A 19834-nucleotide genomic window follows, 5' to 3' on the forward strand; every position below is an offset into this window, starting at 1 on the left:
AACTTGAGTCGCCCGTTAGGATCAAGATAAGAAGCACAACAATGGTGCAATGGATCCAACTGATGCTGGTTCTCGATCGTTTGTGAATTCAGAGAGACATCCCAAGACTTGGTGGTGGCCAGTTTCCTGACGTTTCATACGGTTGCATGTGCATGTCGACTCTATTGTCCAACCTGTGAGGAGCTCAAGCGAGGGGACCATACTCCCTCATCCATGGAACTGCAGATTCTTGAGGGCCTGATGACAAGAAAACAAGCAGATCATGCCCCCTTCCACTCCAAAACCAAATGAACTGGCTTTGGCTGGACATTTGTATTGGAGTGGGTTGGCTGTGTTAATCGTAAAAATAATAACATGCTAAGATTTATAATCACATAATTACCGTCTTTAAGTTTGAGAGATACACCTGCGGAAGACATATTGAATACGATCTTCAATCACCTGGAATAATAGCGGCTGGATCTTTCCTTCCTTGCTCCTCACAAAAGATAGCCGCCAATGGGGCAAGCTATCAACCACATAGAGAAGAGAGGGGGACCTAGCCTATATATAAGAAACATAGAGGAGCCTTCCCATTAAAGGCTCCAAAATCCTAATTGGGTTTTCTGGCCTACATACCAAAAGTACCATAATAAATAGGACTCAATCCTATACATCCAAGATGTACCAAATCTCATAAAACAAAATGATCACACATTATATTGGGCTTAACCATAGTACCATTCTGAGATATACGTCTAACCCGTTTTATAAAACAAAAATACGCAATCAGTGTAAGCCTATATTTTGAAATTATTCTAACAGGCTGGATATCCGTTTTATCACTGCCCCCATGCTGTCTATCTCTGTTGTGGAGCTCAAAGTGGAGTTCTACTTGGACTAATCACCAAGCTTTTGCTTGCAAATGTTCATGGCAACATCTCGGTGTGTTTAATTTTTAACACTTCCTTGCGGTACCGGTGTAAGAGATTTGAGATGTTGTTTGCCATTGCACCAGCTAACACAGTGATTGGTATGGATACGATTCTACATGAGATATTGGAGTCAGTAGATAGATTGTAAATGAATTAAACATGAACAAGGACAGTGAAATTGTACAATTTTTGACCCCGTGAAAGCGTTGCTTTAAACATCTGGATTCTGTACAAGAATTTAATTGGAGGAAAATTGACGTAGGACATGGTAAGGAAAGTTTGAAGAGCATAATGTCCTTTAGAGGGTGATGACATGGGCTTCATGTAATTGAGAGAGTTGAAGACAAAAATCAAGGAAAAATTAGGAGGGTGTGGTTGTAGAACTTGCAAACTCCACAGAGTTCTGGCAAGTGGTTTCCACGTCTTATTGGAATTATTACATTCACTATTAAGCAGATCAACTCAAAGCTATGCTCGATGAAGACTATTCAAGGATCTAGACTAGAATTCTCCATGACAAGGGTCAAATGATTAGAACATTCAAATAGCAACAGAACCATGAACACAATCACATTGTAACTACTGGGGGACTGTAACGTGTAGTCCTTGTAATTGAGTTTAATGCCCATGACTGCCCAAAACCGTGTTTGTTTCTAATAAGAGATCGGAGTTGCGTATGAGAGTTTATAAATATTCGGACCTTCTCAACCTCAATAAAATTACTCAAAGCTGCTGCTGCTTGTTCTTTTTATTCATCTTCCGTTTCTTTCTTTTTCTTTTGTCATTGATGAATATAGCATATATTGTATCTGATTGCTTACTCGAGAGAAGACTACTGGAAGATTGATGTAGGCATAAAATCTCAAATGTTATATTTATTGGAGTTTTAGCTTAGAAAAAAAAATTAATTTGAAAAAATAAATATATCAACCTTATCTCCTAAATTTTAGATGGTTTCTTCTCTCTCTTTTTTGTTCTTCTCTCTAATTTTTTTTCGAATTTTTTTTTTTATCTGGGCATCCGAAAGAGCCAGTCGGGTTTAAGCTTCGGAGGAATCGTGCTCGTTAGAGAAAAATCGAAGTAAGTTATGTTATTGTACTTTGAAAACAGGATCACTGCAAACTTGTATATAGGAGGCTGAATTATATTTTTAGGACAGTATATATGGCATACTTTGATTCAGGCAAGCTCCTTTAAATTTTTTAATTTTATTTTAATAAATTATTTTTATAATATTTTTATAAAATAAAAATATAGTAGTTTTTAAGTAAAATATTTTTGACAATTTCTTGGGCTCTTGAGGAAGGGCTTGCGCCATACTCGTGGAAAGAGAGAAGAAATACCAAGGAAAAAGAAATGCTTCCATGGATTGGGTCACTATTTTGGTTTTCTCGGTAGCAGTTTCGGAGACAGCAGCGAATGGGGTTTATAGAGTATATATCGACGATCAACATGGTGAGGTTCTGAATTATTGAAGGTAGATTATTTTTGTGGAAATATTGCGGATAAAGCCGATAGTGATGCAAAGTATCGAGGCTGTCTCTACGAAGATTGGTGATGGAGACAACTATGTTGTACCGGACGATATCTTGCGGCTCCCATTGTACTTAAAGTTCTTGCTGGTAGAACGCACCACAAAGCTGTTGCAGGATTAGGACCCCGTTCGTGCCTTCGTTGCTTTGCTTTTTGTGATTCTTTATAAATGACTCCGACCGTACCATCTACACCGAGGTTTTTTTTTTTATTTCTTGCTTTTATTTTATTTTTTTAAGGGAGAGGACCAGCACACCCGTGTAGCAGCCCCCACTGAGCTCCCTTCCGCCAGAGAAATACAGGGCGCAGATTTTCGCATGCCTTTCCCGATCCGTGGACTCATCGCCTCACGTGTGGATACGTCACCCGAGCACCACCTTAGTACAAGTGGAAGGAAAGCATAACCGTCAGCAAGTCATCCGAGCATGGGGCATTCGGTCCTCTAATTTAATCGATACTCGCACGTTTCGAACCCGGACAACTTGGGCAAAATTATCGCTCCCTTGCCACCAAGCTACCACCTTGGTAGCTTCTTGCTTTTACCTTCACCTTCACCAGTTTCTTTATTTTTTACAAACAATTTTTATAAAACAATTTATATAAAGGCTTGTGTAAGCATATATTTAGTTTTATATTATTATGTTAAAAAAAATTAATATTTATACGAGATTATGGAAACTAAAGAATACTTTATGATGAGCCTTTTTAGGCAAAATATTAGACTTATACACATGGTAATCCAAATCTTGACCCTATATAAACTAAAACATATTGTATCAAGGACTCATTAGCGACTAACAACAAGCTAATTATACATAGGTTGTGTTTTTAAGAACAAAAATAGAAATATGATGGCAGCAACAACTGGGCCTTAACTTTTTCTTCTTTTTTCTTTTGTTATTTTTTGTTGGTTAAGGTCTACGGTGCAAAATGAAAAATAATCATAGAGATAAGGCTTTGAAGAGCTTCTTTTTCTTTTTGATGTGAAAGAGCTAGCACCGCTGTGGCCTGATACAATGATGCTTATAATAATGATTTGGCTCTAGTTAACCAAGGCATATTTGTTCTCCAAGATTTGATTCAATGCTGCTAAAAAAAATAATCTAAAGAAGGAAATAGGATCTTGCTTGAGGATGGTTTCAATGGTTTGACCTCTATCTCCTCCTCCTCCTTCTCTAGAACCCACTTCTTAGATCAAAGCTAAGAGAGAGGCAGAAGGTTAGATGAAGGAAAGAACGGGTTAGATAGGGAGAACATTGGCGTAGAGGGCTGCTAACGACGTTGCAACTTGTGGGGTTTCACTGTGGGATGTTTTGGAGGATGGAGTGTATGTGCATCCAAACGAGGAAGGGAATAGGTTTAATTGGGCCAAAAGGTGAGACCAGGGCAGTGCACTAACATTGTGGCGTTATCTGGACCCATGGTCTAAGAAAGCAAGAACAATTTCCACATCAGCTTAAATTATTTTTATATTCAACCAAAAATAACCCTGGAGCCAGACCCAAACCAGCACACTATCAACCATGTTCACCCCAGGGATGAAGTTGGCCTGCCAGCGCTCCATGGCCAAGAGCTGGCCAGCAACCAGCCATAGCCCGCCCACGATCGCCGCCTCCCGATCCTCCTCCTTTTCGAACCTTGCGGCAGTATGGTCCTCAGCCATTGGGAAAGTTTCGGCCTCATAGCCGAGCTTCCCTTTCGTGCTTAGCTCCCGACCTATCCAATTTGTCGGGATTGGCCTGCCCAAACTCCTAACAATCACCGCTGTAGAGCTCCAGGTTCTCCTCACCTTCTCTAGCCTCTCTGACGATACTTCCATCACTCCAGTGAAGTGCCTTTGAACGACCTCCAGCTCCGCTACCAAGATCTTGTGGCTAGACCAGACCATCTGCCGTGACATACCTCCGCCCATCTTGTTGAGGACCCCGGCAATCTTCACCGTGGCAGCACAAAGTCAAGCGAGGTTCATTGGCCGCAAGGAGGCTTGGTGGAGCAGTTGATGACTTTGGAGGCTAGCCAACGCCTTGCCGGCCAAGGGGTGCAGGAGCAAAGTGCCCCGCATGTAGGCCATGCCCAACGCTTGCGTGCGGCACGAGTAGCAGCCCGCGGGCACGTGCAAGCTAGTAACACAACGCGCATCAGCCACGCTCGCGCAACAGGCCGCCAGCACCCTCACGTGCCCATTAGGCCCGCGTGCAGCGCTTGCGAGCATGATGGGGTCTCACGGTCCCAAGCCCCGCACCAAGCTCTTGCCGTTGTTCCTTGGCATTCGCCCTTGAAGCTGTGGATGCTTAGACCGATTAGTAGGTAACGTCCGACGGATTGGAACGTTTTAATCTAGTTGAATCTCTTAATTACAAAGATGAACAATAAAGCAAAAAATAATTGATTCAACTCCAAATTGAAGAACAAAGAACAAAACAGAAAAATAAATCTAGTAGGGAATCATAAGGATCCCTTACTAGTCCAAATAAGAGATTGATCTATCCCTTACTAGCACAAGTCAAAGAACCTAGATCTAAGACCGAAACAATAGGCAAAAATCTTCGAAGCCTTGCGGCCAAAAACGCACAACAATGATCTCTTTGGATGCCTCACAAAAGGCCCTAAAAACTATTTAAATAGACTCACGACTCCTAACAAAGGAAAATACTCTGATGTCAATTGACGACTCCTAAACAAAGTAGACTAGGTTTGATCCGTGCGCTCTAATGATGGTAAGGTGTCACGTGCACATGGTGCTGATTTCTTGCGCCAAGAAGAATCCAAATTCATGTGGGACTTGGGCTGAAAGGTGGCGCCTCCATGGAACGTCCTACGTGGGGTGGGATTCTGCCAAGTCACCGTGCCCTTAAAAAGTCCTAGGTGTGGTGGACTCTGTTGCTCTGCCCAAACTAGGACTCCTCACTAGGCCACGCCCAGCCAGCTGGCGACTCGCCAGTGTTGCAGCAGCAGAGTCCCAGTCCAACCGGGACTCTTCCACGCGCCACCCAGCCAAGTAAAGAATACATCAATTCCTTATTAAATGGGGCTACTAAGGGATCCTTACGATTCCTTATTAGATTTATCTTTTGTTTTGTTCTTTGTTCTTCATCATTGGAATTGAATCATTAGTTGTTTGCTTTTATTGATCATCTTTGCAATTGATTGATTCATCTAGATTTAGGCATGGGATAAGTTGCACCCAGTAATCCTTACGAATAGTCTAGAATTCCACGGAAACAAGGAGATCCAAATTCATGAATGTTACCTACAAATCAGTCTAAAGCAGCAACTCATCAAGGCATGAAGCCAGGAGCGGCGACAAGGGCCTAGTGTGGGGTTTGGGACCATGAGCCCCCATCAGATCTCTGCCTATAACGGAGTGGTCTTTAGACCCCCCCAACCTAGAGTCGGACTCGCCAATGCTTGGAGGCTAGGCTGCCTCCTCCTTCCCAGATATGTCGTCGCCCATCCTCCCGTTCACCAGACGTTTGAGGAAATACCTCAATTGTCGTACGACTGCAAATCTTTTTTCACTTGCTTTTGGATTCACTCTCTCTTTGAGAACTATGATTTCCATTTTAGAAGGCATATCAGCTCATCAAGCTGATAAAATACTTGACAGTTGGGCCTAGTGACTTGGGATCGAATCCCATGGATATTTAGGGAGGGTGTCACCCATTCTGTAGCCCATTTTCTTACGAGCTCATCTCCCTAATATACTAGCTGGCAGCAACATGCAATGAAAATAAACTAGAATTCCTTTCAATGTGAGGACTTTTTGCATATACACTACTTAATACTTGGTATTTATATATAACATCTTTTCCATGTTTGCTTATTAATTAAGGTAAATTACATAGGCCAGTGTGAATACTAAGGCCCTGTTTGGAGGAGTTGTGGGCAGTAGAGCTGTTACAAAAAGTTGTTTGCTGTTTGGTAACTACATTTGTAAAGTATTGTGGCACTGTAACATATGTTTGATAAACAAACTGAGAAAGTACTTTTGTATGACAAAATTACTATAAAGGACATTACATAGTACTATACAACAGAACATAATAAAACATAACATATATTAATACATAAATATACGATATAGTATAATATTATTGTAATATAAAATAATATTATTATAATATAGTATAATAGTAATACAATTATTAAAGTAAATTAATTTTGGATAATATAACATAATATTAAATTATTTAACATAACATATTAATGTATTATGATATAACGTATTATGATATTATATTTATAGTATAATACAATAATAAAGATATAAAATATTATAATTATTAGTATAAATTGATTTTCAAAATATAACATAATATTAAATTATTTAAAATAACATATTAATGTATTATGATGTAATGTAATATAATATTATATTATAGTATAATACAATAATAAAGGTATAAAATATTTTAATTATTAGTGTAAATTAATTTTTCATCCTCTAAATGACCATTTACCTCTCTAACAATTTTTCTTGCGAAAGGGAGTCTGACGGCTAGGATTTTTGGCTTTAGTAGATTTTTAGGTTTATAAAGGGACAAACTATGTAATTATTATATTTTAATATAAGCATTTTTGTCAAAAATATAGCTTTCCGACAAAGCTGAAAACAACATTTTCGAAAAGCTCCAAATTAGAGCTTCCCCCCAAAAGCTGTTTTCAGCTTTCCGCAAAAGCTGAAACATTTTTGAAAATTTTACCAAACACTATTTTTTATCTAAAAGTACTTTTGAAGGGTCAGAAAGTGCTTTTTCGCGCTCCAAAAGCTTTCCCAAACAGGACCTAAGAGGTTTATGTTAAGAATGAATGCTACACCTGTTTAGAATGCCTAGTGTTCACACCCGGCCCCCCACCTCCTCCTCCTCCTCCTCCTCCTCCTCCTCCTCTGCCACCGTACACCACCTCCTTCACTGTAGCAGACCCACTGCCTGAGCCATACCTTGGCCCACTCCTACATCCGCTCCTACCAACAGAGCCGCCACCACCTCCACCCCTTCCGTAGCCGCCCCCGTTTGCTCCTCCAGCTCCAAATCTAGAGCCGGACTTGTACCCATTCCCCGACCTAAAGCTAAAGTCACTTCCTCCCCCTTGACCACCTCTACCACCTCTTCCATACCTTCCACCACTAGCCCCAAATCCATCTCCTTCACCATAGCCGAAGCCTGAACCATTTTCGAAACTGGAGCCATTCTCAGAGCCACCACCTCCCTCAGCAGAAGTCAAGGATTGGTGTGCACATGGTGCAATTGAGAACCCAACTGCATCATTATTCGTGCAGTTGAGTGGAACTTACTTCAAACACTTGGCATGTGGCGCTGATGGCAAGTCGAAGCACCAACACGCCGGAGGGAGCGGAGGCCGGGGAGGTCCGGCAAGCAAGCATGACCACCCCATCATGGTTGGAGGTGATGCAGGGCTCCCGGCAGTAGGAGTGGACTAGCCACCACATCACGGTGGAGGAGCTGGCAGTTCTCCAATGCCACTTCACAGAGGTGTTGGAGTTGTCTGCCGACCGGGTGGGGAGGAAGTGAAGGGCTTGGGCGACGTCGGCGATGGTCGTCCGGAGCTTGGGACGAAGCATTCCAGCAGACTAGTGGCACGCGAGATTCAGCTACATGGTAAGTTGGATGATAATGTTGAGTCTTTTCCAATGGCTGAGGGTTAATAACCTTTAGATTCAAGAATGGGGATGACCGAGCAGCCGCGCTGGCCGGCGGGATATCGCTGGTGGCCGGCCAGCTGCTAGCCATGGAGGAGTGGAGAGGCTAAATTTTATCCCTAGTGTCAATACGGTGAGCAAATCGGTGGTGTGGCTCCTGCTTCCATGCCTCCCTCTCGAGTTTTGGGACAGGGACTCCCTACTTGACATTATGGCAGCAGCGGGTCGGCCACTGCAGTTGGATGGTGTCTCCAATCAGCTTCGGCAGGTTGGCTATGCAAGGGTGAAGATAGAGATCGACGCCCTTGATCCCCTCAAGCTAGGCGTTTTCATCCAAGGGGAAGGTGAGATTTTGGTAGGCCTTCGTCTACGAAGACATGCCGGCCTTATGCTTCTCCTGCGCCCGGATCGAGCACCTAGAGAGCGAGCGTAGCCAACTCGGCTCGGTGCCGGAGCATGAGAAGGGAGGGGTGCCCGATTGCCCTACCTCGCCGTTGGCGGTGGAGACCCCATAGGTGCCACTGGAGGGTGACAGGCGAAACAGTCGATCGGTGTTCGACCTGTAGTTGGCCACAAGACGTGTCTGCTAGCTAAAGGCCACTGACACAAGGAGCGGGACAAAGAAGAAGGCTAAGTTCCACCTTAAGTCAGCTCTGGGTTCGGCTCCCCCCAGCCGGGGCCGAGTCCTCCTTGGAACAGGCCAAGCTCATCCAAGTCACTGTTGAATACTGACGGCTAGCAAAAGCCCAAGAAGGTAGCCTGGTGGTGCTCATCGGAGAAGAGAACGGGACCCGCAAATTGGTGGAGCTCGTGGGGGAGGTGAGTCGGCCTCTACTCGTCTCTGTACTGAGTCAAGACTGGCCGAGTGGCAATCGCGACGTGGGCCGAGCCGTGGGAGGCTTGGCCAGGCCCAATGTAGCAGGGCTGGCCCTATTTTGGCAGGTCCGGGCCACGGGCTGGGCCCATTGAAGTGGGCCAGAAGCCCAACCAATAGGAAGGGGTGGTGTGGGCCTGCGGGCTTTGGGCTGGGCTGCTAGAAGCTTGCACCCTGTGTGTCGAGTGAGGGCTCCTTATACCAAGGGGAGAGAGGTGTAGGTTCCGAAGTAGGAGCCTCTCTCCGGCGGTGCTTAAGGGTGGGCCTCAGTCCTCCTGAGCCGGCGAAGTGGGAGATGACGAAAGCCAATTACGGACCACTGGCGGTCCTCCTCGACGATAGTGGGTGATCGGAGGTGCGAAGGCGGATGTGGAGCAGTCGCATGCTAAGGGGACCCATGATCCGGCCATGGTGAAGGCGGGTTCAGGAGGCACCCTGACGCCGGAAGCCGTTGGCTTCCCTGATCCCCACCAGACTGTGCCGATGTGTGCTCGGGAGGAGGGGTCAGACTCAGTGGGGCCCTTACTGCCCGGAAGCGGGGTTGCAGTGGCCCAGGCGGTTCGAACACCCTAGGTGGCGGTGGCACAAGAGGCCGGTGGCGGAGGTGGTGGCGACCGAGCTGTTGGCAAGGAGGCTGCGAGAAAGGTGGTGGTGGTTGTGGATTACTCCACTATTGTGCAGCAAGTGAAGGCGGCAGTGATGAGGGTGGTTTCGGGCGTGAGTGAAGGTGACCAACGGGTTGGGCCATCCCATAATGGATTGGACGACCTTGAGGCTCGGGGGAGGGGGGTACACGTCAAGCCTCGCTCAGTTGGGTAGTGCATCATGAAGGTTTTAGCATGGAAGTACAGTTTGGGCAGCCAAGCCTTTCTTCATGACTTCCTTCAGGAGATTGACTCAGGTGAATGAGCTGGAGACCTATTTTCTATGCAAGACACGATTGTCTGGAGACAGTCTTTGTCGAGTGCAACATCGCCTGGCAGCTGTTTGGGAGTCCTTTGCAGTGGAGTCCCAAGGACTGTCTGGGGCCATCTTGGTATTGTGGAAGTAGGGTGTGACCACTATGGATGTCTTCCGCAACTGCTCACATCAGGCTCTAATGTTTGTCTCAGAATCTAAAGAAGCCCCGTGGATCTTATGTGATATGTATCGAGTATTGACTACAGGGTAAGGAGAGTCCTCTGGAATAAGATCACCAACCTAGTCTCCTAGGGAATTCCGACAGTGGTGGTTGGTAACTTCAACTGTATCCAGAGGCCTAGTGAGAAGAGGGGTGGTAGGGCTTATAATGATATAGTGGATAGGAGGGAGTTCCTGGATTTCTTGTCTAGGAATGGACTGGTAGACCTTGATTTTTCTGGGCCAAGATTCATCTAGTGCAACAACTAGTTCGACCGAGCTAGAATGTGGGAGCGGATAGATAGGGTCATTGCATCTGCATGCTGGGTTATCCGCTTTCCTTCCTCCTAGGTCAAGGATAGGGGAGGAGAGCTTTTTTTGGTACATCGGCGGCTCACACCTGACGAGTGAGGAGAGCTTTCGAAGGCTGACTTGGTGGTCCTACGATAGCAGCTTGTACACATCATTTCTTGTTACGGCAGCAGGAGATCTTCTAGAGATAAAAATTCAGAATTTAGTGGATAAAGGAGAGAGATTGGAACACCAGATTTTTCCATCGGATGACCATCATCAGAAGGTAGAGGAATGTGATCTGCTCCTTGAGACTTGGGGTGGTTCAGCGAGTGGAGGAAGGGAGTGCAGTTAGACATGCCCTAGTCAATTTTTTTAGGTCCAGGTGGACGGAGGATAGTGGATCAGAGGCAATCGGCCAGATCTCGATGCCGAAAGTCAAAGTGGGAGTAGCAGAGAATACAGCCTTGATTCGGCCAGCGTCAGAGATGGAGATGCAGGAGGCGGTCTAGGTCCTAGCGGAGGATAAGGCCCTAGGGCCAAACGGGTTTACTACATTTTTCTTCTAGAGGTATTGGTGTATATCCGAAGGACAGTGGTAGAAACAGTCCAGTTGTTCTTCAATAGTGCAGTGATGGCAGATGACTGAAAGGCCACATACATCACCCTGATACCGAAACATCAGGATGTAGTATAGCCTAGTCATTTTAGGCCTGTTAGCCTGTGTACCGCTCTCTACAAGATCGTGGCGAAGATTATGGTGGGTAGGATGAAGTCTCTATTATCAGGTATTATCCGCTATTATCCGCTAAGAGTAGGAGGCGTTCGTGGGGATAGGAACATTTCTAATAATGTCATGCTGGCTCAGAAGATGATGTGGGACCTTCATTGAGCCTCAAAGAGGCGGAGTCTGATGGCAGTCAAGTTGGATATGGAAAGAGCTTATAATAGGATATGGTGGAGCTTCCTCAGGAAAGCAATGAAGAGCTTTGGTTTCCATGAGATCTGGATTGACTAGGCTCTGGGCTACGTACGGGGGCTGAGCTTCTCCATCCTGATCAACGGTTCGCCGTCACCGTTCTTTCAGTCCACCATGGGGCTTCGACAAGGTTGTCTCTTATGTCCGTACTTATTTATTATTTGCTCTAATATGTTGATGGGAACATCAAAGCCCTTCATTCAGATGATGGAGCCATCAGAGCCACTAGCTCACGTCGCACCAGAGATTGACATCAGTTTAAGTCGGACCCCCAACATTGGGTCTACTCGAGTCTGCATCATTTCTACTTTATTGCATTATTAGTTGTTTTTGTTATTGGTCGAATCAATTTGGTTAGTTACTTTTATTATTGGCCGAGTCAATTTAGTTAGTTGCTTTTGTTATTTGGCGAGTCAATTTGGTTAGTTGTTGGGTCAAGTAATTAGATCAATTGATTAGATCAATGTTGGTAAGTGATTAATTAATGTAAGGATGCAAGTTTGGTATGTAATCAATTAATTAACTTAATCAATTAATTAAATTGATGTAAGGGCCCAAGTTTTATATGTTATCAATTGATGGACTTGATGTAAGGCCTATATAAAGGCCACGCCCCTAATGAATTAGGGCATTGATCAAAAAAATAAAAAGTTCCTTGACTTGGTCGACTTTCTTCTCTTCCTCACGCTGCGCGTGAACCCTTCTTCACTTCTTTCTTCCCGCGTCTCCAAAGTCTCTTCTTTCTGCATCTCTACAACCTCTTCTTCCTCCTCCTTTTCTATTATCCCTGAGATTGAAGAATTGAGTAAAATCTAGCCTCCTTTTCTCCTTCTTCCTCCTTTCTCTTCTTCTCCTTTCTCCTCCTCTTTTCTTCTTTCTCTTCCTTCCTTTTCTCCCTGCGGTGGTCCTCCATCAGCTTGGCATCAGAGCACGAGCTTTGCCTCCATTGCCAAAGCTCCTCGATGTTGTGGCCCTATGCTTCGCGCTGTTACTCCAGTCACCTAACCAGCACTCGACGGGATCGAGTTTTTCTCATCTGGAAGGAGTTGATGGGGACATCAGAGCCCTTCATTCAGATGATGGAGCCATCAGAGCCACTAGCTCACGTCGCACCAGAGATTGACATCAATTTAAGTTAGACCCCCAATATTAGGTCCACTCGAGTCTGCGTCATTTCTACTCTATCGCATTATTAATTGCTTTTGTTATTGGTCGAGTCAATTTGGTTAGTTGCTTTTATTATTAGCCGAGTCAATTTGGTTAGTTGCTTTTATTATTGGCCGAGTCAATTTGGTTAGTTGTGGGTCAAGTAATTAGATCAATTGATTAGATCAATATTGGTAAGTGATTAATTGATGTAAGGATCCAAGTTCGGTATGTAATATTGACTTAGTCAATTGATTGAATTGATGTAAGGGCCCAAGTTTGGTATGTCATTAATTGATGGACTTGATGTAAGGCCTATATAAAGGCCATGCCCGTTATGAATTAGGGCATTGATCAAAGAAATAAAAAAAAAATTTGGCTTGGCCGACTTTCTTCTCTTCCTCACGCTGAGCGTGAGCCCTTCTTCCCTTCTTTCTTCCTGCATCTCCAAAGCCTCTTCTTTCTGCATCTCTACAATCTCTTCTTCCTTCTCCTTCCCTATTATCCCTGAGATTAAAGAATTGAGTAAAATCTAGCCTCCTTTTCTCCTTCTTCCTCCTCTTCTCTTCTTCTCCTTTCTTCTCCTCTTTTCTTCTTTCTCTTCCTTCCTCTTCTCCCTACAGTGGTCCTCCATCATATGCTCTCCCGTGCCTTGTGGGCAGCTTGTCGAAATCGGGAGCTAGAAACCTATTTTTTAGCCCCCAATGCCCGACTGATCTTTCACCTCTTATTTGCAGATGATTGTCTTCTATTGGCCAGGGCAAGGGCAAGGGATGCGTGGGCCCTCAAGGATATGCTGGCAGATTATTGTGAGGCTTCAGGGTAGAGAGTGAACCTTCAAAAATCGACCATCTCCTTTAGCCCAAGTACGGAGTTGAGGATAAGGCGGGAGATCAATAGGATCATGGAGATGCGGGAGCAGGAGGGGCTATGGAGCTACCTAGGGGTGCCTATCATAAGGAGAAAGCTATGGGTGTCGGAGTGCTCAGGGCTGGTGCAGCGGGTCCAAGACAGGCTGGAGGGCTAGAGGACGTCATCTCTTTCTATGATGGGAACATTGATGCTAGTTAGATCAGTATTGTGCTGTGTCAGTCTACCTTATGTTCAATATTGTTGTCCCTAAGACAGTGCTGATGGGGGTTGAGTGACTTCTTCGAAACTTTTTGTGGGGTTCACACGGAGGTGGCCACAAGGTGCAGTTGTTGGCTTGGGAAAGAGTTTGCACAACGACCCACGAGGGAGAACTAGGGGTGCAATCTTTCCTGGAGAGGCAAGAGGTGCTCATTATTTATCATGCGGTGAGGTTTATCCTTGAGCCATAAGGCTTCTGGAGTCAGGTCATGGCGGCTAGATATGGTGGAGTGAGGATTGATGGGGTGGCCTCGAGTAGATGGAGATGCTCCTACATGTGGCGAGAGATTTGCAAGCATATGCCTGCTGCCTTGGCGAACACCAAATAGCTGATAAGAGACGAGCAAAGCATGGATGTGGTGGAGGACCAGTGGGTGGACTCTCTTTCTTTGAGACTCTGGCTTATCATGGTGAGCATTAAGGCAGCAGACAGACTCCGGGTTACGATCTTCTTAGCCCAGAAAAGGCAGAGTGGGACCCCGACAGGATTGTTCAGCTATTTGGAGAGTACCTTGTTGAGCGTATTCGATCGCTCCTAGTTTCGAGGTATGCTGGCCTGGACGTGAGGGTTTGGAGTACGTCATGCAGAACTAGTGTCAAGGTGGGAGATGTCTTTCATGCCCTCCTGTAGGAGCACAAGTTGGGGATGGATTGTGCTTGGATCTGGAGCTTCAGACTCCACCCAAGGATAGCATTATTTTTGTGGAAGGTAGCCACAGAGCGCCTGCCGACGAGATGGGTGCTGAGAAGAAGAGAACTGGGCATCCAACCCCAATGTCTGGATTGCCAATTGGACGAGATGGTGGATCATGTTCTGTTCCAGTGTGCGTGGGCTAGAGGGGTTTGGAGGCATGCCAAGGTCTTGCGTGATGCCTAGAGTCAGATGGGGCCTTTCCTATAGGCGATCTGTCGGTGGTCCGAATTTCCCTAGATGCACCAGGTGGCCATTAGAGCGATCTGCATAGCTTATCAGATATGGTTGGCAACGAACGCTCAGACTTTTGGCAAGAGCAGTTCGTCTCCAAGGTATGTCATGGAGCGCACCTAGGTACAGACATAGAGATCATTCATGGAAGCTTAGCACATGAGCATTTGATCGCTCAGGATACCTAGAGCCCCTACTCTGCTCAGGTAGTGGCTCGCATGGTGTTTTTCACCTAGGAGCCTCCATCCCCAAGCTTCCTCAAGGTCAACTTTGATGGTCTGTGCTGGATGGCGGCAAGAGAGGAGGTGCTGGGTTTGTCATTAGAAGCCCGAACTCTAAGGTAGTGGCTGGTGGTGGTTGCCAGATCTTCGATACCTCAGTTTCTGAAGCAAAGATGTGGTTGGCTTGGGTCGGCCTGAGCCATGCGTGGCGGATGCTACATGCCAGCTCGATTATATTGGAGGGCAACTCGGCCACCATGATTAGCTAGATCCAAGATGGGGTGGACACCCCCTGCTTTGGGATATTTGGGCGACGATAGTAATGGGGTGGCCTTTCAGGCTAAGCATGTGTTCAACGAGGCCAACAAGGCCGCGGATTGAGTGGCTTGTCACTCTGGGGACATCCTGTGGGCTGGAGAGGTGGAGTTGCCTAAAACATTCCAAAACTTGTTTTTTGATTTTATTGGATGTATCCGTACTCATTATGTATGAAATGCCTATTTTAGCCAAAAAACAAGAAAAGAAAAAGGAAGAAGAATGAATGCTACATGACCATCTTCTCATAAAGCATTACCTCTAGGGGAAAAGAAATATGATCATCATACTATTTTGGAAAAAAAGGCATCACAGGAGTACAGAAGATGGTTGAAGAAGCCGCATGAGGGATACACTTGCTTTGACAATTTAATTAGAGTTTGGGTTACCCGAATACAGTAACTTCACAGGGGCTTACATGTGCAAAAGAATAGCAGGGATGACTGAGCTGTGTTTCGCAGTTTGTGCCGAGCCTAGTTTTTCTCAAAAAAATGGCCCAGAGCTAAAAGGGTAAGAGGAGTTTGGCCCATCCAAGAGGAAGGGCTGTTGACCCTAAACCCCAAACATTTAGGAAGTATGTTTTGGGCTAGTGGCGGACCGAGTTGGCCTTGGGAGAGTCACGAAAGAAGGACTAGGTGGCCTTTGTTATGAAGTTCAAGCCTCGACAAAGGCGAGAGGGGTGATGTTGTAGGACGAGGACGCCATGCTGCCTAGTGACGATGCACTTCCAATGGCAACTCAAACATACTCTAAATGTTTTAAGACAATTAGATCAAGACCATCCTTGTCGATCTAAGAGTAGATATGAGCGGGCCAAAAGCAACCGACCTCCGAGGTCATGCGCCATCCAACTCAAAATCAAAAATCTTGGACCGACAGATACTCAGCTTGGTGTTTGGCCCGAGTCGACCTAAATTCTCTCATCTTGGCTGATGAGTTTCCCACCTTATGCCAGAGGGCATCCCCTCCATTGTGCCGGGAGTGAAGATTGCTATAATAATCTCCAACGGATATGCCGAATCTTTCAATGGTTACAGCACAATTTTAGACGGTCATAGCATGACTTCAAGTTGTTAAGATATGATTCACAGAAAATTCGAGAGCCCAGCCATATATTAGCCCTGAACGCATGCAAGGAAGGTGCATATTTGGTGCAGACATTATTACAGTCGTTGCTACTAAACTTTTTATTCTTTCTATCTTCTTCTTTCTCATCTTCAATCAAAAAAATTCTTGCTGACTTAAGCATCGGAAGACTTGGCCATAGCCAATCTAGTGAGTCCTCTAACCTCTTTGTTGTCTTGCAAATTTATGGAGGCAGACTATGCCATAAATCCGAAGATCGGCCGCAACAAGTTTGATTTTCCATTCTAGATATAACCTGATATGATTGCAATTCATGATAAACTCATCCTCTACACAATTAAATGGCATCCTAGAATGCCCCAATATCATTAAAATCTGGAATATACAGTGATTATAGAATTCTTGACAAGTAACTCCAATCCATATCCATGAATAACAATCTAGTCATGGACTGATCTCCCTCTCCTTAAATCTCTCAAAATGGCATCACCGAGACATCTAAATCTAGACCAATCTTAACAATGTAACGAAGCCATACCTAATCGATCATTACGCAAAAAACTATTGATGGTGGTGCTGATGGTATTTCATCAAACAGTTTACATGCAACGTTTGAACTCTCCCTCCACAGCTTCTCTACTTGATGGGCGACGGGAAGAGGTGGAGCTTCCCCATGGATGGACCGCGGGCAATTCAATCTCTCTACGACACCAATTCGAGATCCCAAGACTCGCCCTCAAGATGAAACCATGGGTCGAAGGGAAAGCTTAATTCAAGCCCAGCTAGGCTTTTATCAGATTTGACCTACTTTGTCCCATTTTGTCCTATAGTCTCAAATAGAGATAAGCTAACGGGCCAACTCTGGGCCGAGAAAACTAGAGTTTCAAATACGCCAAGCCCAAACGTAGCTCGCATAGTTTTAAGGACTGGACCTTATCTACCTCCTCTAGCCCGGTAGTCGCTTGGGCCTTCTTTTCCCCGGTCCAAGGAGTGAGGCGACGCGAGAAGGCCTGTTTCTGTACTACGTGGCCTTTTCGGCCGCTATATAATATCAAAAAAGAAGGCTCCAAGTGCTGCAAACTTCCCTCCTCCCATTGTCGAGAGATTAGAATGAGAAGCCCATATTTCAGAAGTGCCGCCTCCGGATTGCTGCTGTGGTTTAGAAAATAGTCTTTGTAAGCTGCTCCTTTTGAGTTCCAAGTAGGCACAAACTAGAATTACTGCATTAAGCTTTTGAGAATTGAGTCCTGGTAACAGTTTGTAGAAGTGCCATCAAGACAGTAAATTGGCTTGCTACAACGTAACATTGAGGCCCAGTTTTAACAGACTGCGTAGGGCCTCAGTTTAGAATACCAACTTTTTCAGGATGTAATGCTTCCAACGCAACTTGGCCTCAGTGACGACCATGAAGGATTCAGTCCTCGCTACGTTGTGAAGAGTGAGGATGGGGTTACTGATCGTTCTCATTTGGACCCATTCTAGGTTCTCCACAAATCTGGGTGAAGCTCATCGATTCAGAAAGAAATAGCCTAGATTCATTGGGCCTGTGCATTATGTCTCAACCTCTTTTTGGATATTTGCGAAGTTTAAAGAAACACAGCATAAACATGAAGGGAGCTAATTGAAAACTGGAAACCAAAGCCAGTCCCAGTCATCTTATCCAATTCCATGTAACATAAGAAATATTTTGTAGATGAAGGTGCATTTGGATGCCATGTAGCATAAGAAATATTTCTAATTCATCTAAAAGTTACTAGTTATAATTTTATGCAAAAAGATATTTAGAATAACCCATAAAACTCTAAAGTTCATAAAACTGGAAACTTCTGTATCTTGTTTATAGTTTTTCAAGCTCCTGACATCTCTCTCTATTATTGTTAGCATAATATTAGAGATCATGTAACAACCTGCATCATTCATATTTTTTTTTTTTATTAGCGTGATTCTGTATCAACATATATTATTTTTCTTTGTTAACATAATCTTGTTAGAGTGATTTCAGAGATCACATAACAACTTGTATCAGTTAGTAATATTTTTCATTGTTAATATGATCCTATATCAACCTAAATTATTTTTTTTATAAAATCTGTACACGAGTATATATAACCTCTGAGATATGCTAAATACGATGGAACAAAGAAATAAAATCTCTTTTTTTCCTCTTTTTCTTTTGATTTTCTCTTTTTTTTGCAAATATTTTAATATGGTATCAGAGCCACCAATCACGTAACCTGCTGCCACCATCTCTTTTGCCTTTTACTTGGTCGTCATTGCCTGTCTAGAAGCTTTGAAGACCCCCATTGCCGATCTATCGATTTCTATTCCTAGGTGAAGCAACACCCGAAAATCCTCTATTTCCTAATGAATCAATATTGATTTCATTAGTAGATCTGCATATCCTCTATTTCTGGTAGATTACTACCCAAAGATCTTTTTTTTTCTATGGATCCACAGCTCCTCTCCACTACTTTTCTTCTCAGCTTCAGATCTTCGGTCGTCTCTCCTCATCGTCGCTTGGCCTCATTCTCTCCATCTTTAATTTTATTGGCTACCTTCGATTCCTTCACCCTTCAGTTCGAAGCCAATTGCTCCTCTTCAATGGTGCCTCTGTTTACGAGAATTATCAACTTTCGATTGCCTTTTCTCTGAACTTTGTCCTCATTGCAACTATAATCTTTTACATGTCATCATAAGTTAATCAGCTAAATCGATAGACATGTTAGTCCATCACGTCAGTCAGACACATTAGTCTTCTATATCGACTTCTGATTTATTATGTCAACTCCTAATCTGCTGCATTAACTTTTGAGCTACTATAACAACTCATATTCTGTCACATCGGACTCTATGCTGCCACATCAGCTCTTAATCTACCACCATGTTAGTCTCTGAGCTGCCATATCAGTTCCTAATCTATCATGTCAGCTCCTAATTTATTGCCTCTACTTCTGAACAGCTACTCCAGCTCTTTATCTAGTACCAGTTTTTCGGTACATTCATGATCTAGTTTTCAAACTCAAGTTGGTACTTATAGTACCATATTGAGTTTGAGGGGGATGTTAGCATAATATTGGAGATCATGTAGTAACCTACATTACTCATAACATTTTTTTTATTAGCATAACTCTGTATAAATATATATTATTTTTTTTATTAGCATGATCTTGTTAGAGTGATTTTAGAGATCACATAACGACTTGTATCAATTAATAATATGTTTCATTGTTAATGTGATCCTATATCAGCCTATATTATTTTCTTGTATGGAGTCTATCATTGTTAATAATTATCTTACAATCATGCAATTTCGAGGCATCTTCTTTCTTTCTTGAAAACAGAACAAGTACTCTTTAAGCTATGATTCTTGAAGCCTAACAATGAAAACCTCAGCTTTAAAATGTCTTATTCATGCATACGTTTGTCTGTCCAATGGAGTCGAAATCATTTCATGAAGTGGTCTCCCTTTGTTTCTATGTGTTCATTATTCTCCACGCTGGCTAGTAGCGGTGTTTCTATGCTTATCTTCAAAGTGGGAGCAGATGCTTCGAGACAAGTAGCATAACGATAAATTTTAAACAAATATTACTAAAGAAATGTCTTCTTTATCATGAGCCTGATGGGCGCCGACCTGCGTT

Source organism: Phoenix dactylifera, unplaced genomic scaffold (genome assembly GCF_009389715.1).
Source record: "Phoenix dactylifera cultivar Barhee BC4 unplaced genomic scaffold, palm_55x_up_171113_PBpolish2nd_filt_p 001041F, whole genome shotgun sequence".
Lineage (NCBI taxonomy): Eukaryota > Viridiplantae > Streptophyta > Magnoliopsida > Arecales > Arecaceae > Phoenix > Phoenix dactylifera.